This window comes from Lissotriton vulgaris, unplaced genomic scaffold, assembly GCF_964263255.1.
Source record: "Lissotriton vulgaris unplaced genomic scaffold, aLisVul1.2 SCAFFOLD_505, whole genome shotgun sequence".
In the NCBI taxonomy this organism is placed as follows: Eukaryota; Metazoa; Chordata; class Amphibia; order Caudata; family Salamandridae; genus Lissotriton; species Lissotriton vulgaris.
In genome coordinates, this window is record NW_028245465.1 from 987,708 (window position 1) to 1,015,011 (window position 27,304).

Below are 27,304 nucleotides of genomic sequence, written 5' to 3' on the forward strand. Positions count from 1 at the left end.
TCGCCTTCGTAACCTGTTCTTTTTCAGCCGGCATTGTTTAACGGTGTAATCACTCTCTATTCCCACCCCTCCAATTTAGTTAACTTATTCGCCGAACTGTTCCCTTGCTGTACATTCTTATATGACACGTACCTGCCGCATGTAGTTTAAAAGATCCGTCCTTACTCCATCTAACCTCCCATCATTTTTCCTCCCACAATCCCTCTCTTATTTAACCCCTAGTTTCAACCTCCAGCTACAACTCCCGATTCAAATTTCCCGCCCTCCCGACGTAATTAGTTAAGTGTCCTTCGGAAATCACTGCATCTCCCATAAGCCAGTGCGCCTTCCCATAATCGACCGGAGCTGTACACCATAATGTCAACAAATATAAAACGATGGTGTGTCTCTTTGTACAAATATGTGTTGTCCGTGAGTATACAATGTCATATACGTGTCAAAATAAACTCCTCGAGCGTCTCCCACGTTGTCTTTTATGAACCACGTTGTTATTCCTTGCGTGCAGACTCGTGTTTTTGCAACAATTTTATCCGTTTTCTTTATTTTAATCCTTGGGTGCTATCCTGGTGTAGTGTTAAACTACATGCGGCAGGTACGTGTCAATTATGTCAGGGGTCAATTATGTGACTCACTGGAGCAGGGTGTGAGTAGGCAGCTGGAAATAATTGCTACTCTGTTTTCCAAGACAGTGAATAGAAGAGATTTCATGCAAACATTCTGCTTCTCATCGTAGGGTAAAAAAGAGGTCACCGTTTTCCGTTTCCAAGGCTCTCATTGGGAGTGGTCCCGTCCCAGATGTGATAATGATCACATCTCTTACAATTGAATACCCCGGGGAACTGACTTTAACAGATGCTACAATTATTGCCTGTTACAAATTCACCGCTGTAAGATGAGACAAAACATACGAATGTTGGTGTTACCCACAGCAAAATCTGCATCTCCCAGTATTTTCCAGGCATATTTCCCCTCTACAATTTAGTAGGTTTGATTTGCCTAAATTTGCCTGGAGAAATTGTGACGGTTTGGTGTTTGCTGCAGAACTTGGAGTTCTTTTATAGGCGAAAACAAGAGTTACCACCTAACAGCAGTTACCTCAAATACCAACATTTCATACCTTAATGAGCCCAAGGGGAAACTCTTACCCACGTTTAGTCTGAATCGCAGAGGATTCGACTCAATATTTTAGTTACCTGGGGCCATGACCTATTTGTAAAATTGGATTTTGTCTTCATAAAAGAGACTTGCTCACGTGGGGGTTCTGTTAGTACTGTGGAATGTCTGTCTGTGCAAATTTGCTCCCACTGGCAGATTCCAGGGTGGGCCACCAGCAAAGGATGATGGGTGCTCTCAAGCATGCAACCTTGTGATTAGTCTAGTCAGTGGTGTAACATAAGAAAGCCCCTGCAGCCCCTGCTGTGTGAGGGGAGGCCCCGAGCTCCAGGGGACACTTTTAAGCACTGTGCACGGGGTGAGCCCTGGCCTGAGGAGGGGGGGGGCTACCATGTATTTTGCAGGGGGGCCCCCTCAAGTTACGTTCTGAGTCAGATAATTCCAGGCCCAGAATACACTTGTACATTTGCTTATGTCACAGGGCCGAAAACAACCCCAGAAATGCTGGTTGTTCATGGGAAGACAAAAAGGGTGCCCCATGAAAGAAAAAGAAAAAGGTTTTATGTGGAATGCAATTTTGCATCACATTTCAGCCTGCAGAAACATTACGTCAATTACATTTGATTACACACTTGCGAAAACTCTGGAATTCCTTCAGGATTGCTCAAAATTCCAGCATTGACTCCAAAGGCAGGCTCACTACTATGGGGGATACCTTCAGACTTTTTTGCTGCAGCATTTCAGAATTGGTCTTGTGCTGTTATTGTTAAAAGTAAGATGATAGGCGCCGTGAAAAGGAACCAGGACTTGGAATTAAACGAAAATGTCAAAGATATATGCTTATTAACCAAGTCTGCCTCCTCAAAAAGCACACTGTGGCTCATGGAGCGCACTGTTTTCCGTCCCATTTGTAGGAGTGCAAATGGCTGGGTTTAGAAGTGTAAATTCAAGGTTAGCGTTCATTAAAGTAATGTACACTGGAAAATGGATTTACTCAAGTAAAGACAACATCTGTGGTGTGATTTTACATGTGAAAAAAAATCTGCTCCCAGGAATCTGTTTTCATGTTCTACCAATAGATGGTGGTTGACATATCGACCTGCAAAGATATTCTATCCGCAGTATTGATCTTACTACTGCATTGCAAGGTAGTGAATGTGAAGTTACGGACAGTAAATATATACTTACCTTGATGGTGTAGTGGTTGGCAATACAATGGTGGCAATATTTTTGTAGGTTGATATTTTGACAGCGATATAGTCAAATACAATTGTACATCACTGAATTTGTAAAAGAATAAATGCCAGGAAACAAAGTTTTGCTCAGTCTGTTGCTGGCCCTGTCGAATGTCGGGGTCCCAAAATACTAAGGATGTAGAGTCGAGATTCCACCTCATGCCTCTTTCTCCCACCACCAGAGACTGCCTTCCCCTTTTTCTCACTTTTGCGCAGTGCTTAATTTGAGCCGCTGGTTTCTGGTGCTCGGCACAGGTATTTAATCGTCAGCACTGGTTGATGCGCAAACTCGACCCAAAGGTATTGGAGTGCTTTTCATGAGCACCAGTTAAGGACACATTAATTTTTTTTGTAGGCACGGAGAGATTAAGTAATTTGCCCAGACTCACAGGATGCTGAGCCTAAACAGAGAATCGAACATGGTTCCCCAGTTGCAGAGTAGGCAGCTCTGGCCGTTATGCCACACGCTCTCCCCACTTCTAGGGTTTCTTGGTTACGCTAATAGGAGCAGTGAGCTGGTACAAGCTTCCTTCTGACGAGAGCCCCAGCCCTTATTTTTTCAGAAATTAACCACTGCTCTCTTGCGTGTTCTTTTTCATCCTTCCTTTCGCCCTTGTAACTGTTTATCTGTCTTTCTCTGCGTGTGTGTGTGTGTGTGAGAGAGAGAGAGCGAGAGAGAGAGAGAGAGAGAGAGAGAGAGAGTGTACTGGACTTCTAGAAGTTGCCTGTTGCTCTATGTTGTTGTGTGTGCTGTACTGTAGTGGTCAGTGCGTAATTTGCAAAAATATACGTGATGGGGCCAGAAGTTTTGCAGCACTATAGACCGTCGGGGAGCAAATACATTGTCATGATTCCATATCATTCATGTCTCTTTAATAAATCACCAAACACCCCCTGCCTCTCTCCCACTCTTGAAATATATATTTCTTCCCTGCTTTTTCCGTTTCTCACCATTTTCCTTTTTTCTGCGTTATGTGTTTTGCGCGCGTTCCTACAGACCTTTCACACCCGACCCTACTCTGAGGACCAACATTGGACAGCTGCATGCATTCAGCACCATGGACAGGGCTCTTGCACACATCTTATGTTGTTTATGTTCTTATGTTCGGCATTATTGTTGCGCATGCGTGCCATTTTTTCACCAGGTTGATGGGTAGCACACGTGTGTTTGTGTCTGGATGTGCAGTTTCAGTAGCCATGAACCGGACACACGCATACACCTTTACTTAAAATCGCCCTAAAGACGAGCCTTGTCCACCCTTCAGCACCTTGGTCAGCGCGCAAGCGCACTTCTGTACTTAGTGTGAACTTCAGCCCCCTGGACAGGCGCATCCACATCACTTTTCTTACCACCACCCTCGTGTTGTGCTGTGTCCTACCTTCAGCACCCTGGAGAGCACCCTGGAGAGGAAGCATATAGAGTTCTTAACTGTATGTAAATCACCCGCCCTTATTTGATACGGTGTCCCACTTTCAGCGCCAGCACACGCTCTCGCGTCGTTAAGCAAAGTAGCTCTCTGCGGCTCTATGCAGACACGTGTCCTGTAGTTTGACCATGTATTTGTTAGAACCGGTTTCTCCCTCTAAATTCTCTTTCATTTACCCGCTTTTGGACCTAGTCCATTAACAAAGATCCATGTGCGTTTGAAGCGAAATGCCCTGCTGCTGCGCCTCAGAAGTGTTCTCAAACTTGAAAATACGTTTTTCCCTTGAAGGTTTCCAGTAGGCCCGCCCTCATCTCCCTGTGACATGGTAGGACCCTTAGAAAGAAATTGACAGCTGTGATGCACCTTGTGTCCCCAGATTATAAAGGCTGAAATCCACCTTCCTTGCATCTCGCATAACTTATTATTAGTCTTCGTTTTGAGACCTGACCTAATTATGGCTTTAGCCGACATGCCAGCCTCATGTTAAAAATATTATATATGTGTGTGTGTGTGTTTGTGTGTGTGTGTGTGTTGTGTGTGTGTGTATATATATATATTTTTTTTTGTTATTGCTTTAAATGGGCCGGTACTGAGTCCCGTCACTTCTCAGTTTTCTCCCCTTGAGTGCTGGAACTTCTTTTTGGGCAAGGAGAGTACCAGTGCTCCCAGAAGCAGCAGTGCTCAGGCCCTGAAGTACGGGTACGTGCAAAGCAAACAGTACTGAAAATGACCCTTTCAGATTGAGAGTTTATGTGCCTCTCTGACAGGCAGCAGGTTGTGTATTCCCTTGCTGGGGTGCTTCTGCAATGTTAGGTTAGGTTCGCAGCAAGAATGAGGATGTGGCCAGAGCTGCTGACAGCGGAACTGGCGAACCAGGTTTAAATCCCGACGTCCGATAATCATCCTGTGATTCAGGGCAGCCCAAGTAAGCGTTAATGCAAATGTTCTGAATGTCATTTAAAGCGCTCTGATGTCCATGGGCCAAATTCACTCTATATTAAACTGTCAAAAATTAGGCCCTGCACGTATAACGTGTCTCCATGTCTCCTAATGTACATGTTGGGAGCTGAGTGTTCGGGGAAAAGACTGAAATTCACCAGTTATGGTTTACTAGCCTAACTATAACTTGCACCCTTGCCAAGACCTCACATATTATAATTCACTCATAACATGTTAAATGCCATCATTGATAACATTACTGATGATAATGCAAATGACATAATTGACGACACCACTGATGACATCATCCAGTCATTATACCGAAGACCTATAGGATTTGTGGATTTGCAGTAATTCAACATGATACACCTGTGGCTCATTTTCTATTCACCTAAATATTGCCACACTTGCCACAAAATTCATCATTGGCTACATAATTTGCACATTTTAACAAAAAGAATTGCTTATAGCTAAGAAGGTTCAAGAGTATTAGAATTTTCTTCATGTAAGTTGAATGTATAAATGTTGACAGGTCACCTTCAGCATTTTATTGCTGCAAAAACATTTGAAGAGGATACAGATAGTTTAAAAATCATTGTTTGATGGACTGGGAGGAAGAGCTTTTGCCTTCACCATTAATACAAATTTATGTCAACATGACAGAGGCTGTTCTCAGACATGCAATTATTTTAACTGAATGCTCAGACATTCAACGAATCCCCAATATGTTGCATCTTTAAGGTCCACTGCTCTGCTTTTGAAGTACCTCCTGGAGAAATACGTAAATAATGACTATGAAATGTCCTATACGATTCTGCAGAGCAGGTTTTAATGGAAAGAGTTGTCACATAATTGAAAAGGAATTTATCGTTCTTTACTGCAAAATGTACTCAATACGGCAATATAAGTTGGACCTCCACTCCTGTTTTATTTTAGTGTCCCTGCTTATAAGAAATTATAAAGGTGCATCTCACACATCACCCAACCATTACCATTTTTAAATATACATAAATATGAAGGTCAAGGATTGTCAGGAGACAAAAACATAAAAAACAAAGGGGTTCCAAACGTTCCCAATATACAGTTAAGGTACATCTGAAATATAGATTGCTGCATTTTAGCAGTCAGTTTCTAAAGTGAAGTATTATTTTAAAAAAATGAAAACAACAATACAATTGTAGGTTAATGTTAAAAGCTCGAACACACTTCAAAACTGGTATAAAAAATGTAAAAATGCTTTAAAGGTCTGCAAATCTAATGATATCATCACGCTGTATGTCAAAAGCACAATAAAACGCTAAAATCACACAAACTCCAATGGTAGTAACAACTTATGAAGTGGGATTTGTGCTGAAAGAGTGGGGACTGCAAGCAGTCAAACTAACACTGGCAAACGCAAGTCGTTTGACCCTGCCCCTGGTATAGATGAACCTGCATTAGCTAGCAGCATTCATAAAAATAACATCATAGCAACAATCGTCCAGTTTGGCAGCTTCATGATCCAACCAAAATGGTCTGATACCAGAATACCATTGGCAGAGTGACATCCGACATAGATACTGTGTTCTAAATATTATTTTCAAAAATCTCCCTCTGTTGATGTTAATAAAAGCAAATTGACACCGAGTGGTACAATATTTTTTGTAAACGATATTTAGGATGCTATGTGTATGTTGGAGGGTATTTCTGTAGGTGATATTCTTAAAAACTACCAGAATTCTCTAGGAGTTTAAATGAAAGAAAAATACCAGCTTGAGTTGGTCAACAGTGGATGTAAAGTGTTGGTTATTTTAAGATTTCAAGGACAACATCTTGTCCAGTAAGAACTTCTCCTAAAGAGGTGTATGACCCGTGGGACATGTTCATGTAGACAGGTTACCACAAACAAATGATTTACTATTAACACTGTCTGCTGTTTGACCCTTTCACACACTGAGCGGATTCACAAAAGAAAGCTGTAAATCTGCACCCAGTGGCTGTCACCCTCACATGAGTGATGAGTTTAGGAATGTGACAGTCGCCGGTTTCCAGGCAGACTTCTGTGAAGGGGGCAGTGGCATACGCAACTGTACACAGTGGACCACTGCACTGGCAGAAACGGCATCACATTTGTGCCATTGCACTTTTCCTTAATGTTTTCTCTCCACTGGGAAAATAGTTTTCACCACATGAGTAAATCACAGACCATTGTCATGTTGAAAATGGGTCAGAGAACAACACAAAGTTTGTTGCTGTTCCCAAACCTTTCAGAACATCTCGGTCCTTGAAAACCTACTCTCAATCCTTGGAGTGGGGATTTACTCATGCATTATTTCACTATTGAGGGGCGGTAGTGCACACGAGTAAAAGAACATAGAAGTACAAAGCCACCTTCTGCTTGTAAATCCAACCTTGTTTACCTGTAGGTTGATAAAGCACTATAATCGGGCCCACTGTCATTACTTTTCCAAACACCACACACATTACACAATAATCGGGACTTTGAGCGCCTTGGGCATCCAGGTGGGTGTTTCATAACAATGGATTGAACTTTTTATTGAGTTCTTGTAATGTTAACCTCAGAGTGCTGTTGGATAGGATGATATCCACAGTCATAATAATTAAAACTATATAGTATTGGCGATTGTAGGATAATCACCCAATAGTGTATTTGAAAGGTCAGAGCCTTCTTGTAGGGACACATCTTCTAGTGTCTAATGGATGATGCTTGGTTTGAAAGAACCATATAATCCTGGTACATGGCAAAGAAACAAGGGCAAGAAACAGCCATAGGCATCTGACTAGAAGAACTAGTATCCATAGGTGGCAGAAATGAGTGAACCCTATCTTAGTGTACCCTGATACTGTAGGAAAGTTCACCTACAAATGGACTTATGCTCTATTTAAGAGGACGCAATCAGCCAGCCATTGCTTTTAAACCATTCTGGGACTCGTAATTTCGCTCTCTCCGTAATTCAAGCTTGGACTTGCAAGTTCAAACTACAAAGGGCAATTCGCCAAAGAGCCAGGGCTGGAAGAATATATAAATCATGACACTTGGTAGCTAAGGAACTGAGGAGCGTGAGGTTCTGGTCTGCTGTAAAGGCCTGAAAATCTTTTACAGAGATAATCTGATAAATGCTAGACCACTTCACTGGGAGGGAGATATTTCCAAAGTTCAAGTACTTCAGGTAGTGTGCAAGCTTTGGGTTCCCTTCTTCTTGTTAGGCCGTGCATGCACCTTTGCAGTATGCTGGGAGTGCTGGCCAAGGGAGATGGCACTCTCATAGGTATTACACCGGTTGGAGGGTGGAGGTTACATGGTACCAACGTAATGCTGAAGCCTTTATCCAGCTCCCTGATATAATGATGATGTGGGTGATGTCATTGGAACTGGACTGGAAAGATGCAATGGACTGTGAAAAAAATATTCAACAAGTGCTCCGTGCAGATGAGGAGGATAAGAAATGGAGCTGGTTTGCAGGTGCTCTTAATTCAAATAGACCCTTAGACCTAAAATGCGGGAGTTCTTCCTAGCAAGGATATTAATGTGATATCCAGGAACACAGCCGGCCTTAGCACAAATAAAAACAAACGTATATTCTTGAAAGAGCTGAAACCCGATATAATCTGTCTCCAAGAGGCTTGGATAACCGAGAATTGGTCCACTGAAGACTATATAGTGCTAAGCCGGCCGGCGCTTCATGTAAATAGAGGTCATGCTAAAGGAGGTATTCCAATCTTGTTAAGTACAAGCCTCAGTTGGTCCTATAATGAATTCCCTCATGCATCTAACTTAATTCAGGCGGTTAAGTTAGATTATAAGGTCGGCCAGGTTATGTTGGATTTGTTGTTGATAATAAATGTATACTTTTTTCCTTTATCTCTTCCATCTTGGAATCTGAAGACTGTAGGTCCACAATATTAGTGGGAGATCTGAATTCCAAAGTCTCTACGCATAGTCTAAGGGTATTTTCTAACATCGAAAAAAATGAAGCCCTAAATATTCCCTCCGCTCAATTCACGAATAATAGCAGGACAGATAAAAGAGGAGTCGTACTTCTAGAAGGTCTGAGAAGCTTAGATCTTGTAATTGCTACTGGGAGGTTGGGGAAAGGGTATGCAGCGTTTAGAACGCAAGCATTACAACGGAATACCTTTACAACGCGGTCAATTCTTGATTATTTAATCGTCTCTGCAGATTTTTTTCACAAACTTACAAATATGGAAGTATTGGGAAATGTTTTTAGTGATCACATGTTGATTTGCTTTAAAATTGACTTTGTGATGAGGTAGGCTCCTGGAATTTTAAAGGTACTTCAGTAGGGTTTAAATGTAACAAATGGTAGAAGCCACTGGAACACCCAAACAACCACTAAATTAAAAGCGCACCTATCATTACTAATAAGAGATCAGCAGTTTTTAGAATCAGTTGAGTGTGATCGTATTCAACCTGATTTTCTTGAAGTTTTTCCCCATAATATTGGCCTTTTGGCTAAATCTGGCAAACCTACTCATGTTCCTGGTCAACGGAGACCATACTTTACCCATTGCTCACTTTAAATAGGGAAATAAACAAACTTGTGAGTGCTCAGTTCCAGTACTTTTGGCATGAGCGAAGCAATTTAATCAACCTGCTAAAGAGAAAAAGACGGAGGAAAAAACGCTCCCTAAGGCAAATAAAGGAAGATGGTGTATGGACACAGTTAAAAGAAGCAGCTTCAAAAAATAACTCAAAAGGGTACTGGGAAATAATCGTCGATTGCTGCGGCACTAGGGTGAAATCTCTTCCCATACCCATAAAAGAAGAAGATTGGAAAGTTTATCTGTGGGAATTGTATTCTGGGAATCTCGATTCTTGCAGATCTGATATTGGGGCTCTGGATCAGCCGTTAATTTCCGTACCCAGCTATGTCCATTCTATTGATGAAGTGGTCGGGGCTATTAAAAAAATGCGATCCTCAGGAGCAATGGGCCCTGATGAAATTCCCATGAAGCTAATAAAAAAGGAGCCTCTTTTGTGGGCTACCTATTTAGCTCCATTATTTAATCTTTACTATTCTAATGGGAAAATTCCACCATCTTGGTCAGGAAGTATTTTAATTCCGTTATACAAAAAGGGCCTTATATCGCATTCAGGTAATTACCGACAAATAGCTTTACTGGATGCAACAGGGAAAATATTTGCTCGTAGAATTCTCGATCACCTTACAGAATGGGTGTTAGAGAAGAAAGTACTCCCCATTGAGCAAGCAGGCTTTAGGAAAAACCATTCTACGCTAGATAATATTTTTATGTTGAAATTAATAGAGGACAAATACACACTCTATCGTAATTCAAATGTATTTATGGCTTTCATTGATTTTTCTACAGCCTTCGATAAGGTAGATCGGCCTTTACTATGGAGAAAACTGCAAAAAATGGGTTTGCCTCCCCCTCTGCTATCCTTGATCATAGCACTCCACTCGCAAACCTGGTGCAAGATATTAATGGGTGGAAATCAAGGATTATCAAATGTAATCCCTACTGAAAATGGTCTCAAACAGTGCTGCTTGTTAGCACCACTTCTATTTTCCTTATATATAGCAGTCTTACCCGATTGCTTTGCTCAAAATGATGGAAATGCCCCGAAAATCAGTACCCGTCCTTTTGCATGTCTACTATACGCAGCGATATAGTAGTAATGGACTTAACCCCTATTGGGTTGAATAGAAAGTTGGCTTCCTTACAAAAATATACTGTGGCCCACTTTTTGAAAATAAACGTATCTAAAAGTAAAATTTTAATTTTGAAAAGTTCTAAAAGTAGAAAATCATATAATTTTAATTGGCAAATCGGTCCTGAAAGACTGGAGGTAGTAGAGTACCTCTATTTAGGGAAACTTTTAACAAGCAGCTTGGAAAATAATCCTCACATTTCACACTGCTCTAGTAAAGATACTTCACATGCCAACGTCTTGCGCATTTTTTACAGCGCTATGGGTAGGAGACATTTTGTACATTTATTGACGGTTTTTAAGGCAAAAATCCCCCCAACCCTGCTTTATGCGATAGAATCAATCCCTGTTAAGGACTCGAGTTTTTTGGACAAGGTTGCAGGCCAGATACTACGAAAAATATGTAATTTTAACACCTTAGTTCCAACGGCAGAAATCAGATTGGAATTCAGTTTGATAAGCTCCTATACTCAAGGCTTATCCAGGGTTCTACGTTGGGGTTATCAGCTAAAACATAGCGACCCTGATTCATTAAGAGGTGTTTAATGCCATGAAATCTTTGACGTTAAGGCAGGTAACTACTCCTTTCTCCTTTCACCGTGATTTCTCTTTGGCACTAAAAGTCTTTAGTATACAAGAAGAATCAGTACTTACCCTTCCATCATTAGGATTTAAGTCTCTACTAAAAACTCTGAGTGGCAGAATTAGTTTTGATAGACATTCAATCCTGTAACTCTAAAGAAAGATTAAAACTAATAATTAGGACAAACTCTCCGAGAATTGCACACAAATATTTATTTTGGAACTTTGAACACAGCATTCGTCGCTTACTTATTTTAGGTCACATGAATCTTCTACCCTTAAATGACCTTACAGCAAACTGGTCTCAGAATCCGAATAATGGGAAAATTTGTAATTTGTATATGCATAGCACCCAGACTCTGGACCATGTTTTGTTTGTATGTCCAGCACTGGCATTGAGCCATTATCGTTGGCTCTATCCAATGTTTTTACAAAACTCCGTTAAAAATGTAGCATCAGCTCGAGGTTATCTCTTTTGTCCTAAAAACGAAGCAGTGTGCGTAAAATTATTTAATTATTTTAAGGAATTCATGTATATATTTTAACTCTGTAATGATGTTTTTATAAGACTGTGTATAAAATGTAGCACCAACCTGAGATTATCAATTTTGGACAAAAAACGAAGCAGTGGGACTAAAACTTTATTTCTTTTGCCTTTTTTAGTACACTTTTCAAATGGGTGGCTATCCTCTTAGCCATCAGCAAATCAAAAGGGAGAGAGAGGACTAGATAAGCCAGTCTGGATCCCCTGGTTAATATGTATTATCAATAAAGGACTATCTTAGTTGTGTTTTTAGGGAGACTCAGTGCGTACGTATGACGGCAAACCACTTGGTTTGGTTGTTAAGCCCTCACCCACCAACCTAGTTGGTGGCATGCTTCATCATCGGGCCCACCACAGTGACACCGAATGTGTCCCGGGTGTGCTTCGACTCCAGATTACTGAGGAGCTGGTATACTTCTCTGAGTGTGCTGTGAGGGGGGTGTGTAAGAAAGTGATTTAAAAGCTATGCAGTGGGTCCCAGTTCCCGAGGGTATATGGATAACTTTAATATCTGGGCCCCTGCTAGCGAATAAAAAGGCAGTCGGACGTAGTGGAGTGAGTTATGGGCTCCCACGTCCTATGTGGTCTACATGTTTCAGCCAGGCCTTTTATTTACATCTGGCTTTCCTCAGGACCAAATGAGTATGTGTGGGTGAAAAAACTATAAATTATATTAAGTGATATGCTGCCGTGTCCCGAGTAGTACTCGGGACACCGCAGCAGGACGACAGGTTCAAGGAGCTCGCAGACCGATAATTTCGGTCCTCTCCTCCCCTGCCAGGTGACCCAGGAGGCTTTAACAGCAAATAGCAAGTTAAAGCGGAGGGAATCCCCCTCCATACACGTATAGCACCTTAGCGTGTGCGACACTTTTTAACAACACATATCACTTAATATAATTTATAGTTTTTTCACCCACACATACTCATTTGGTCCTGAGGAAAGCCAGTTGTAAATAAAAGGCCTGGCTGAAACATGTAGACCACATAGGACGTGGGAGCCCATAACTCACTCCACTACGTCCGACTGCCTTTTTATTCGCTAGCAGGGGCCCAGATATTAAAGTTATCCATATACCCTCGGGAACTGGGACCCACTGCATAGCTTTTAAATCACTTTCTTACACACCCCCCTCACAGCACACTCAGAGAAGTATACCAGCTCCTCTGTAATCTGGAGTCGAAGCACACCCGGGACACATTCGGTGTCACTGTGGTGGGCCCAATGATGAAGCATGCCACCAACTAGGTTGGTGGGTGAGGGCTTAACAACCAAACCAAGCGGTTTGCCGTCATACGTACGCACTGAGTCTCCCTAAAAACACAACTAAGCTAGTCCTTTATTGATAATACATATCCTCTTAGCCAGCCTTTTAGCTAGCTCTCCATCTAAAGTAGTCTTTAGTTTTATTAATTGATTCTCTAGTTGAAAGGGAGCTTTTGGTTTTTATTAAATGAACTGTCAGCTTATATAATGTCCATTATATCGTCTTAGGAGTTTTATTGTGCAAAATCTCTAATACTGTATGATCAGGGCTTTCTGATAATATTGTTTGTTTCTACTTAATGAAACTTAGTTAATCGAAGGCAGGCTCTTGATAATTTTATGATGGTTTGTGATTATGCTTGTTATGTATTTGTTTTATTTGTAATTCTATGAATGCATTTTATGTGGACCTCCTAGGAGTTCCAAATCTTTAATAAATATATTGAATTGAATTGCTAGCATAGTTGAGCACTAACAGCACGCATTGGACAGTGGCTTCCCCAAGGTGTGCAATGGCTTCCCTCTGTTTCTTCCAGCCGTAGTTATTTCCCCCTACCCATGAAACGCTTGAAATGTTTGCAAGTCCTGGAAGGTGTTGGAACGGCCTGATGGAGGATACAAAAGGGGGCCTTCTTTTCTCATGTGCCTTGAAGTACCACCCCCTGGAAAACCATAGAGAGATCCATCTTCCCCATACACTCCAACAATTGTCATTGAAGATCAGAATGCACCTGGCAAAACACTCTCAGCACTTTGTTCATGATTGGCGAGTCTGCAATGGAGAGGACGTAATACTTAAATAAGACTTTATATGAAATCTTCTGCATTCATTTGTAACATTACTTTTTTCTCTTTGCTTTCTTCATATATTTGGAGTTTATGGTATTTACCGATAAGGGAAAAAATACTAGCTTTAGGAGACTTTGCTAATTTTGGTACCAGGCGGAACATTAAAGTACTGGTCATGCCAGTAGAAAACCGGGCAGGTGGCAAGCCGCGTCTCAGCTGGTTTACAGCGTCTTTGATACCGATTGGTACTTCTGATGGGGCTTAAGCAGAAGTAGCGAGCCATCCCCTGGCATAGTCAGCTGCCCCCCTGCACTCCCACCCCCCTAGGCAGCGAAGCCGGCTGCCAGAACGGATGCGTCTCGTCTCATGGCTCCAGTAAACAGCACAACAAAGAGCGGCTAACGAGCCCTCGCTGCTCACTTGTGGAGCCTGCCTCTGGCGCCTGCACAAGAAAGAGCTCGCCCGCGTGCGCCGCTGCCATGACGCGCGCTCCCTTGCATCCCCCCTTTCCACTCTACGTGCTGCACTTACATTTAGCGCGCGCTGCCGAAGGTTAGCGCGAGACGCAGCCGAACGTTAGCTCGAAAAGCAGCTGCCACTGCCCCCAACCCGCCGCTCGAAACAGACGTCTCTGACACCCCGTGACGGAAGGACGCTGGCGGGCGTCCAGGCGCGGCACGCGCCAGGCCTTAAATGGGCTCCAAAGAAAAAGGGGAGTCTTGGCAAAGTCTTCATGCTGAGGCCTTCCTTTCTTTCTTTCTTCTGTGCGCTTTTTTCCCCCCCAAATTTCCTCTTCACGATTGGAATGACCAGACGGGGCACTCAAAGCTGATGAAACAGGATTAGCGAAATGGTATTGTCGGGCGTTACAGAGCGTGTCCTACAGCAAAGGAATCCGGCGGCTTAACCTGCCGAGGATAAAGATGTAACCGACAAGGGCTGGATTAATGGACTGTTCTGACTGATAGAGTAGCGCGTGCAATGGAGCAGCCGTGGCACTAATACAAGAGCTCGAGTGGTGCTTAGACATGCTTCCATTTGGCAGGCGTCATCTGGCTTTTACCTGGGATAGCATGTAGCTTACAATTGTTTTGCCTTCCTGTCTTTTGTATTTTTTGCTTGTACCAATAACTTTCTGAAATCCATCACAGCCTGTTCAGATTGTTAACGAGATTTTAAGGTGCCAAAAAGCCGAACATGGGTGTGGGGGACATAGTGGATTTATCCTACTAAGATTGTGAAGCAGGGGAGGTGCACAGAACGATACTTTGCCTCCCCAGATTTTGAAATGGAAACTTGATTAAACAGGGACAAACACAACATGTATTAAAGGCATGCTGCACAAGGCCTACGTTTCCTTGAAGCACTGTAACTTGAAAAAACTGTGGGACCCCTACAACGGCTTGCTTTGTTATTTAATTGCCATCATTGGCATGTTGTGCAGCTCCTTAAATCGTTGTGGTTGTCAGTGCAAGAAAGGCAGAAGATGCCTTTTTATGTTCAGGACAGTGGCTGCTCCTCCTGATCAAAAGGAAAAGGAAAGTGATAATAATGCAACGTTATTATAAATGTATTTTTCCTATTGTAGTCAGTGGTGCGCGGGGCTGGCCAGAGCAGAGGAAGGAGTGGTTTGCACAATGCACACTTTGTATGTTCCATCAGGCTGCATTACACAGCCTGGTGAGGAACATGCACAGGTTCCCTGTCGTCGTCTGAGCACCAAACCACGGTGCTCATACCAATCACAACTCAGCCTTGTGATTGGCTCAGGGGAGCCTGTGTGCTTCCTGGGCTGGAGACATGATGAAGCCAGCTGCCAGCCTTTCCAGGTAAGTTTTTTTTCTTTCATTCCCTCAATTCCCTCACTTCCCTGCCACCCCACCACCCACAGCCAGTAGCAGCCACTACTGGATAATGATACTGCTGGCTGGGGTCACATGAGAAAAATAATTTTTTTAGGAGAGGTTCCACACTCCAATGAACACAAATAAATAATTAGCAAAAATAAAGAGGTATGGTGGAACTCACTCAAGAGCCTAAGTTAGCCCTACTGGGCCTGACCACTGAAGTGGACCTGCCTCGCCCCCTGCTCATTTTTCTGGTTCTAGCGCTCGTAGTCGCCAAGCGAGACATTGCAAAATATTGGGGAGCAGCAGAATCGCCGACCCTTGAGGAATGGAGACGGGGGCTCGACCTTTACATGGCAGCGGAGAGGGTGACCTATAAAGCGAGGGGATGTCCCAAAAAGTTCCGAAGGGTGTGGGCCAAATGGAGACAGTATCACGGTCTGGAGGGAGGGCAATGAGGGAGAGTGCCAAGGGGAAAAGGAGGACTGGAATATGAATAGTGTAATACTAGGGCATGTGTGGACGATGTCACCCAACAATGAGGTGCCTCTGGTACATGAGACCCCGTGGGGAAACGGAAATGCTGAAATTGGCGGTAGCGAGGGGGGGGGGGAAGGGGTGGAGTGGGAATGGTTGTGGATAGATTGTTATAGGTACGTGACCAAAGACTCTTGAACCGACCCAAGGTGTATCAAGTGGCTGAACAGTTGATAAGTTGAAGGGGGGAGGGAGGAGGGAGGGGGAGTTGAGGTTTAATGGGATTTAAGCCCATTCCACAAAAGCAGATATTTACTGTGATACAGACTATCCAGGCCGGCTAAATTGGTATGCCTTCAACAGACATCTTGCAAACGCCGCCCGACCTCCGGGGTGTGGGCTGAACGGCTGTGACAAAGTGTTTAATATGCATATTGCCTCTCCCGCTTCTGGGACGGCGGAAGAATCGCATACCATGCTGGTCTTCTCTGCAATAAAAGTAATTTACAAAAAAAAAAAAAATAAAGAGGTATCTCATCCATCCCCATACTGAGTTTGCTCCTACAGTGCTGTTCTTCAAGGAGACGCTAACAAAATGCAACGTGATTTTAGACAGGAATGTGTTGTCACTGTGTTTGATATTCAGTGTCTGTGAAAACATTCCAAACAAAATACACACACCTTTAAATCTAATAATTAAGCACATGTGTATAATGTCGATTTGAATTAAGATTTGAAAATGAATGTATAGATTTCCATATACTAACACTCATTGAATCGGGATCAAGTTTGCTCTATATAAAACTTTATTAATAAATGAACTAACACAAAGTACAAATCTGGGTGTTAAATGGAAGAGGATTTAATCTTACACTGTCTGAACAGCACAATATGAAATCCTGGGCTCAAATCCTACTTCTCCACTTGCTCAGATTGTGTGATCCAAAGCCCATCACTGCACTTCACTGTGTATAATTGTCCAGTTTAAGAGCATATTGAAATAACTCAGTACATGATCTGCCCCTACACAAACCTCACTTACATGTGGTAATGAAAAAAAATCTTGCGTCTCATTTAATGACAATATAGGCTATATAAATAGAGAACATGACAAACTGACATATTTTGGGTAACGTTGCAAATTCGTCTAGCCATTGTGGGTTTTGTTGAATGTTTCCTTTTAAAAAAAATATTACTTTAAATAAATGCCACTCAATTCACTGATGTAGTCTTATGTACCTAATTGAGATTCTGAGCAATATTGAAAAATATATATTTTTATTTCCATTTTAAAGACTTTCTTATTTTTTTATGACAGTTGTTACCTGCTTTATGTCTTTTAATGGCTTGGCTCATTCTGTGGCTATAGCGGCAACCCAGAACCATGATTCGGCTCATACCAAGGCTGTTTGTGCCCCTCCCCTCAAGAAATTTAGGGTCTCCTACAACCTTGAAGTGGCGCATTGTTCTAGCAGTATTGCATCTGTTGTGTTGACTAGAGGGAGGTTGGAGTCACAGACTTTCTCAATTTCAGAAATATGCGAGAAAGAAGGCTTGGTAATGCACATGAGAGGTCCATACCATGTACAATCATAATTTCAAGTAAATACATAAAAAAGGTGGTGTGTGATATCACTGTTACGAAAAAAAATACGATTTAATAAGACCGAATATGACGATGGTAGCAGAAGTTGTTCAGTGCAAAAAGCCTGTATTGATGGATTTCACTCAGAGACAAAATGTTGGAGAAAAATGCAGATTAGGAAGAGCTAAAACAGCATCTGACAATACAGATTTTCATTTGGCAGTTTAATGATTCATAATGATTTCTAATTATTTGTTTCTGCTGACAACACAGTGCATTAGCATTGATGCAGCTTCACTGTTTTTCGCAAATCCAAACATTTGCCAAGCATATGTAATCTTAAAAGGAGATTTGCAAGCAGTGCACATCAATTTGTAGTATAATGATGGCAGGCATGCAGGACAACTAGGCATTCCAATAGGCATCAGATGCTGCATTCACAGCTAGCCAGCTGAATATGTAAACCATAAGCAGTGACGACAAACCCAGAAGCACGCCCAATACAGCATCATAGAAAAAACATACTCCGCCAGAGATTGTAATGTGAGGGTTCTTTCATGCAGCTGGGCCTTCAATTACTTAAGGGCAAGAGTGAATTATCCTATACTACCTCCACATGGCATCACAAGTGCACCCACCTTGCTGTCATGAGCACATCGATTTAGTTAACCCCTTAAGTGCTGCCTCGGTGCATTGGCCGACGGCAGCACTACCTCCCCAGTGCTGCGCACGACCATTGAACGTCCATTCAGCACTAGTTCTAATGGACAGCGCAGCACTGGGGAGGAATGTTTAATAGCAGCTATGGGGTTAAAGGAGAGGTCTCATAATATGTTAAAACACTAATCAGCGCTCCCTTGCCCACTTCCATGTCCCCGGAACAATTACTTTCTTTTTCTCTTGTCCTCGGAAAGTAGAACTGAAGATGAAATCTGCCTTTGGTCTGTGGCTGGGCTTAGCCAGAAGATCCTGTCCTCCTTCTATGGAAATGCAGGTACACCTCCCGGCATCCTTTTTTTTTTGGGGGGGGGGGGCTGTCTACCTGACATTTGAATTAGGCCTGGGCTCACAAGAGCATGGTCAGTCCTGGGCGCCATTGACCATGACCCCTGTCTTGCCTGAATTGAAACTAGTGACGTGTAGGACAACACAGGTTTCTGCAACACTTAGATCAACCCATAAAACTATCTCCCCATCTACCAGCATGTTACTGTTGTCTATTATATTTACTGCCAAATGCCACATAACCCCTCCTGGTTTGATCCTGCTCAATTGAGGCTCAGAAGATTTCTAGGAATTAGTCTTTCTTGAAAAATCCAGTTGTCTAATCACCTTTTGAGTGTGATCAGTGTATGATAACTGGTCAAAAATGTACTTACTTGCAGTTCGTGTGGCGTGTGCAGGAGCAACTGTATCATGTCAAAGTATTTATAAAGCTCTTGTTCACCACATATGTCTTTTTGGCGCTAAAGTACCAATGAATAAATACAATAATTATTATAAAATCAATTAAAATCATTGGATTTTCATGAGATCAAGTCAATCTGAATGATAAAAAGAGTATAAAGTGAATGGCGACATTAGACGAATCAGCTATTTACAGTAAAAAGATGTACTAACCTCTTGTTAAACACATTTCTGCGTTTTTTATTCTCTTCAGTATGAGCACATAATCAAAATAAAGTCTTTTACAGTAAGCCAGACAGAATGCTGTCAAAGAAGCTGTTTTCGCTCTGTGATCTCCCATAGTAATGGGTTAAACTTACCCATAAAATCATAAATAGAAATGTACAGAATTTGACTTCTGCATACATCTGACGAAAGAAGTCTGTTTTCAGTTAGTACTGACAGTTGTCTTTTAGTTCAGGAAGAAGGGTTAGTTAATTGCATCAAACACTCCAGCCAGATGCCCTCCTTTCAAGCTTTACCATTTGCAATAAAAAATAATTTAGTCTTATCCCAATACGAATTCCAAGAAATGCTTCCATCCAGTGAATCACTTTCAAAAGACAACTTGGGCAACATTTACTACACTGTCGAGCTGAAACGTAATTTCAGTATGTTAAGCAACAAGACACCCCGTTGCCCTTCCCCCTATTTCTGAGATCTCCTGAAGGTCCAACCGAGAGGTAGAAAAGCAAAGGTTTCAGGGGAGAGGCTCGAGGTACCCCAGAAGTGATTAAATAGGGATGAGAAGCATAGGGTTGAATGTCGATTTATTACATTCTGCCTCTCATAAAAGATTATTCCAAGTTCACTGAGCTGTCTCTTATACTGACGTGTTCAGCCATTCACCACCCCCCCCCTTAAATGTATGGATGAAGGTAGGAACCACAACTCTACATAGGACGCCACCAAGGACTGTCAATAGTAGTGGAGCAAAACCAAAGGGGATGATGGACGGAGTGTTAAACTTGCAAGCACTCACCCCCAGTGAACTGATCTGGTTTTAATCCATCATCATTCTTTAGCTCACTCCGCCACCCCAGTTCAGACAGGGCGATATGCAAATAAGTCTGACTCTGTGCCTCATGGGAAAAGTCCAGCCCGAACTGCCAAGCCATGTTTTCCCTGGACCGGAAACAAACATCCTGGGACCGGTTTCTGGTTAATCAGCCGTCATCAGACAGGCTAGCTTGAATCCATTGAAAAGTGAGCAAGGGACCCACCTCTGGGCATATCCTGCCAACTTAGGGCGAACAGAGCAAAACCAAACGGGATGATGGACAGAGTGTTGAACATTGCAAGCACTCACCCCCAGTCAAATGATCTGGGACTAATCCATTATCATTCTTTAGCTCACTCCGCCACCCTAGTTCAGACATGGTCAATAGTAGTGGAGCAGGGAAAGATGGAGTCTCGTGTATAATATGGAGCAGACAATTACCGCTCTGTGTACAGAAGCCTCTCTGAAGTCTTTGTGTGTATGTGTTAGTATGATGACTTATGGTCAGATGTTGCCTCAGAGGCAAGAGGTGTGGGAAGATTCATATTGGTTGCTGACAGGGGTTTCTTGAAGAGATGAGTTTTAAGTTACTTTCTGAACTGAAGGAGTGAAAGGCTGTGTCCGATTAGGGTCTGGAAATCAAGCACCGCCGTAGTAAATCATATCACACTTTGCCTCTGCTCTTTTTGTGATTTTCACCGCCAAAATGAATCTAAAAGTAGAAAGTTTTTAATAAAGAATGGCAAAGACAATAGGTCTAGCTTGCATTTTGAGTCTTGACTAACACTGTAAACACGGGGACTTCAAATGTGCCTGTCAGCCAAAGGCACAAGATGTCTACAATGCATAGATATATATTTTATTTTATTTTTTAAATTGGAGCGCGACCAGCAAGAATGAGATTGACTAATTTTGTTTTTACTTGCTGCCCACTTATTGGTTTCAGAGAGCTCGCAGGAGGTTTTATCTATTGTTATATACAATATGATGACGACACGTGTGCTTGGTTTTCATTGGATGCTGTGTTATGACAAGATGACCTGAATTGAATAGCACTGTCATGACGGTGTTCTGCTTTGGAGAACTGTGTAATCACTGGTCTGAACTCCGTAATTGCGTCATGACTGGTCTGCATTGAACAGCTGCGTCATGACGACAATCCGTAGTGGAGAGCGGAGTCATGACACTGGTAAGCACTGAATAAGTTAGTTATGAGGATAGTGTGCATTTAATGGATCTGGGCCATGGTGATGACCTGCATTGGATAGCTGTCTCATGATGACGTCTGCATTGAACGTAGCTGCGTCATGATGGTGCTCTGCATTATCTAGCTCTGTCAAGAAAGCAGCCTGCATTGAATTTCTGAATAATGATAACTGCATGCATTGGATAGCTCTATCGCGATAGTGACCTGCATTGAATACAACTGTGTCATGACAGTGGTCTGCAATGAATCGCTTTGCCATGTCGGTGGTCTGTAATGGACAGAGGTGTGGCACGATGGTGGTCTTCACTCGATAGATGAGTTATGATGGTAGACTGCATTGGATTGCTGTGTCATAGTGGCCTGCACTGGATAACAGTCACAACAGTCGTGTGCATATGATGGATCTGAATCTTCATGGCTGTCTAGATAATATAGCAAAGCCATGATGGTAGTCTCCATTTGATAAGTCTCTCATGATGGTGGTCTGCTCTGAAAATAGAAGAGTCATGATGGCGGCCTTCACCCTATAGGTGTGTCAACACATATATAGAGAATACATGAAGAGTAACTGTGTAATAAAGGGCTTATAAATGCCACTTGGACCCTGAGATGGCAATATGGGATCATGTTACACATGTTAGTTTTCATGTATTTTTTATATCGCGTGATTTATGCATTGATTTTAGTACTCCTGATATATTTGGAGCATTTGAGCTTCATCCTTAATTTCATTTTTAGTATACATTATTTCTCAAACACTACACATATATCTATGTTTTGAGAAATGTGTGTCTTTTAGTGTGGGATAAATAGATCATGTGCTAATATTTAAAATGTGTTTCCATGCAACAATATGAACTAATATAAGTCAAACTGTAAATGTAAAGTAGCATTGTAAGGAAGTGAAACATGTTTCCCAAAATGTGCTTATCTTTAGTAGTACATTGACACTATCGAGGAGGTTTTAACAAGACTGACAATGGGAAAATAAAATGCAGTGTGAGACAGTCAATTCAACATTTTGCTGACGGGTTCTGCATCGACAATAAGTATGTTCACACACACTAGGGACGATGCATTGGTTGATGCTTGAATCAGTGATCAGTCTGCAAGTATAAGCGTGTCAGGTGTGCTGATTAATGCCTTGAGAGCAGCACTATCACTGACATAAAATCGTTTTTACCAGCACTGAAAGAAAGAAGAAACAATCTGTTTAACTCTTTCATTTGTTTAGGGAAGCTACATTTCTTGCAAATGAAGTCAGCCCTGTGAATTTCTGAAATAACTCACAGTGAAGACTTCTTTTCTGTAAAATACGAGCTTTGAAAAAGCTTAAACATGTGATTCATGTATATGTATGTATGTATGTGTGTGTGTGTATATATATATATGTATGTATATATATGTATATATATATATATATATATATATATATATATATATATATATATATATATATATATATATGTGTGTGTGTGTATATATATATATATGTATATATATATATATATAACCGACTGGCGATAGCCAGTAGGTATATATAGTTAGGACCTAGTTACCATAGGAAATGCCGAACATTCTATTGGGAATAACTTTGGCGCCGATTGAGGGATCTGCCTGTAATTTTCCTTAAATTTGCCTCACTGCGCTCCGCTCCTTCCTTGAAAGTTTCGGGGGGGATTCGTCAAGCGGGGGCCGAGAAAAAAGGGGGGTCCCAAAACGTGTTTTCCCCATGTTCATTTCTATAGGGACATTCTGACAAGGCTACAGCTCGAACGGATGAACGGAATTTCACCAGATTTGGCAAAATGGTAGGGACTGGTATGGAGCAGTGCCTTTTGTATGTTTGGTGTAAATCCCTCCAGTAGTTCATGAGAAAATTGAATGTAAAATTGAGTCCAATGCAATTTTCCATAGGACCTTTAGACACAGCTACATCCCGAACGGCTGAATGGAATTACCGCAAACTTGGCAAAATGGTAGAGCCTGGTATGCAGAAGTGCCTTTTGTATATTTGGTGAAAATCCCTTCAGTAATTGTTGAGAAAATCGACTTTTTTCAAATTATATATCTATAGGCGGGACACGGTGCGTGCCCGTGCGCGCACCGTCCCTGCACTGTCCTTGCACGTGCGCAGACCTTAGCGTGCACGAGCTGCATGCTGATTGGCTGCCAATGTCTCTCAACACTCCAAAACAGAAATTGTTGGCAGCTATCTTGTGCCTCGGTAGACTGAGACTCAGGAAAGCAGAAAAACAAACGTGTAGAACTCAAAAAGGGGGCAGGATAGAAGGACCTGACCCCCTAGGCTTGCTCTGGGGGTCCCACAAGGCCCCCCCCCCCCCCCCGGCCCAAAAACATTTTTTTTTTTTTTAATTGCGGGGTCCGCGCACGTTGCTTGCACCCCGCGATTTAAAAAAAAAATGTAGGGGGTGGGGCCTGGGGGGTCCTTGTGGGACCTCCTGAGCAGGCCTAGGGGGTCAGGGTGCTTCTACCCTGCCCCCTTTGCGTGTTTTGCACCTTTGTTTCACTGCTTTCTTGTGCCTTGGTTCTACCGAGTCACAAGATGGATGCCAACACTTCCTGGTTGGAGTGTTGACAGACAGTGGCAGCCAATCGGCATGCCTTTCACAGGAAAGCAGCATGCTCATTGGCTGTCAACACTTCTAACAAGGAAGTTTTGGCATTCATCTTGTGCTAGGTAGACCGAGGCACAAAAGAAGCAGAAAAACAAATGTGTAGAACGCAAAAAGGGGGCAGGGTAGAAACACCCTGACCCCCTAGGGCTGCTCAGGTGGTCCCAGAAGGATATTTACATATTTAAACGTTATCCGCTAATAGAATTAGCATTTAGAAAACCTTTGAAATTTCTTGAAAAAAAACGATAGGTTTCACGCCTGACATAGTTGGGAATTAGCATTTAAAAAGTGGTCCCAGAAGGATATTAACATATTTAAACGTTATCCGCTAATAGAATTAGCATTTAAAAAACCTTGCAAATTCACTTAAAAAAACATAGGTTTCTGGTCATATATAGTTAGGAATTAGCATTTAAAAAAACTTGCAAATTCACTTGAAAAAACAAAGGTTTCAGGTCATATATAATTAGGAGTTAGCATTTAAAAAACCTTTGAAATTCACTGAAAAAACCATAGGTTTCAGGCCTTATATAGTTAGGAATTAGCATTTAAAAAACCATTGAAATTGCTCCTATATAGTTAGTTGTACTAACTATATTTCGCGCACCCGCAATCCACTGCTGATGATGTCACATATTACATCATTCATGACCTGGTCAGTGACATCACTGATGAAATCTCAAATGACATCAATGATGACATCCCTGATGACATCATCCATGTGACAATCACATACACCTTTTCATACACTAGTAAAATCTTTCATCACTCTGTGTAAAATACAGAGTATCATATTTGAATCCATTGACACAGCAATACAAGTATCTAAACACCCACTCATTGATTCCTAGATGTATACACACATCTAATCACTTACCTGTAGATGCACTCATACATGCTGTCAATGATCAATAGAACACTATCAAAAATACTTATACACCTATATCGACATTAGACACCAAAACACAACCTATTCACATATGAAGTTATCCTACACACTTATGCAAACAATGGATCATACTTACATACTTACTTAGCTACACACTTACACAAACACCACTTCATCTACTTATTTAGATAGTAAGTCAAATTTAGTGTAGAATAAAATCATTATTACAAGTATACAGTTATCCATACAGTCACACACACAATCATTGAGTCTTATGTATACTTATTTATATACAACAATTGACACATACACTGCCTTTTAGTTTTCTAGTTTATCTACTGAATCAACTATTCACACATCTTTGGGCAATCACACACCCTCCACCGAACCACACACACATTCACTCTCCCATACAAATACTCAGTTAACTAATCAATAACTAATATAGACTTTCACATAGCTAGTAACCAACTGGAGAACCAGTTTACACAACAACTGACAAAGTGATACAGATATTCACACAGTTTAGTCACTATCCACTATATTTAGTGAGACACTATAAATTGTTAAAGTCCTCCATTCAAATATTTATTTTTATATATCCACTCATACTTTAATGCAAATTGCTATATATATAATGCATATTTAAATAATGAAGCAAACCACATTCACTGGATGATGTCATCAGTGATGTCATCATTGATGTCATTTGAGATGTCATCAGTGATGTTATTTGAGATGTCATCAGTGATGTCACTGACCATGTCATGAATGATGTAATATGTGACATCATCAGCAGTGGATTGCGGGTGCGCGAAATATAGTTAGTACAACTAACTATATGGGAACAATTTCAATGGTTTTTTAAATGATAATTCCTAACTATATAAGGCCTGAAACCTATGGCTTTTCCAGTGAATATATACACACACACACACACACACACACACATATATATATGTATATATATGTATATATATATATATATATATATATATGTCTATATATGTCTATATATGTCTATATATATTTATATAACCTAATTTAATGTATCATTTCCATGTCCAAGCCCTGCAGTCTTATCAAAACTTGGTAAGTTTACCTATGTAAGGCTTAGAGTAAGGCCCCAGATATTGTGCATGTGCAGGAGCTGATCTGGCCTCATTGGCGCTTAACAAAAACTGTAATTGAATAAATAAATGTGTATTTTCTACAATGTAAGATTTTTAAATCCTACTCTTCTCTAACAATTCTCTTTTCTTCTACAGATTCTGTCAATAAGGACTATTGAGACATGCGTTCCTAACTCCAGAGAGAAAAAGACGATCAACAATGAACCATGGAACCACCATGCTGCGCATCCACTAAACTCTGGTGGGGCGTGGCAGCTGGTGTTGTGAATCAGGCCGCCACCAGTCACAGACCGGCTACTTCACAACACCAGGGTCACACCCCACTGCTTTCTTCATAGCATCACGATCACACAAGTTAAAGGTCCAGCTGTTTGCTTTGCATAAGTACACGCAAAATGATATTACTAGCCATGCTGCATTTTCATAAACTCCCTCCAGAAGATTGTGTGAAGAACAGAAACTTTGCTCTGGGTAATCTTGTTTGTAAAACTTGGAACCTACCTTTAGGACAACCATTGATGTTCATGAAGTATGTTTTTCATGGGTTTCTACAAACCAGAACCTTGCTTTGGTATCCTTGTCTAAATGTCAAATAAAAATGGGAAAGCCATGGCTCCCTAAGTGATGTGATACTGATCAATGTATTTTATGGGTTAATTGTATGTGAAAAAATGTATGTGTACAACATGGAGCACGACCAAAAACTACTACTAGTCAATATTGCTTGATGTCTTTGCAAGAGCGCAGTCATGACTTTGTAGATAGGTGAACAAATGTGTATATTTGTTAGAGTTCAAAAGTTCAAAGTTGTAGTTTGTGTTAATGGTTTTACTCAACACACAGCATCCCACCAGACCCAATAATATATCTTTATAGGGGGCTGGCCTCCTAATGTCTTTTCCTGCAAAACGTTTATATCTTGTCTCTCTTTTAGAGCTTGATACATTGTAAACTGAATATAGATGCTTCTTGATTAAGATACTTGTGTATGCCGATCACATTTATTGCTTTTCTGTTTTTCAAAATGTAGAGTATATGTAAGATGAATTGACGCTGGCACCTGGTGAACCTGTACTGTGATGCTACATAAATTGTAATCGTAATTGCATTTATATGAATGAACACTTTTATTGCATAATTACCTAAAATCATTGCAATTACATATTTATACAGACAAGTTAAAAACAGGTGATATTAAGAACACATGCATCAATGATTGCGTAATAAGTTAAATTAAGTAATGAGGACCGCCATTGTTTCGATGTTTCCTATCTATCTTGCAACTGCCACCAAAGAGTAAAAAATAAATGTAGTTTATAAAACTTCTTTGTACGTTCGGATAGTCATATGATTATATATAAAGTGCTTTGTGCTTTGACTGTACCATGGTGAATCCACCCCTGCCTGCTAAAAGCAACCCTGATGGTAGGTCCAATCCCTGTAAATGCATTTATATCGTGCTTTCGTCCCCTGATGAGGCGTTAAAGTGGT

The 27,304-nt window shown here is 41.4% G+C and overlaps 1 long non-coding RNA gene across 1 annotated transcript in view; it reads left to right on the forward strand.

Annotated features, from left to right (window-relative positions):
- The window catches only part of LOC147666414 (uncharacterized), a 184,987-nt gene extending 157,921 nt beyond the window's left edge, over positions 1 to 27,066 (forward strand). Inside the window, exon 4 of the long non-coding RNA XR_015304803.1 lies at positions 25,949 to 27,066. This is a non-coding gene — a long non-coding RNA (uncharacterized LOC147666414). The remainder of the gene's footprint in view (positions 1 to 25,948) is intronic.
- Positions 27,067 to 27,304: the final 238 nt, after the last annotated feature.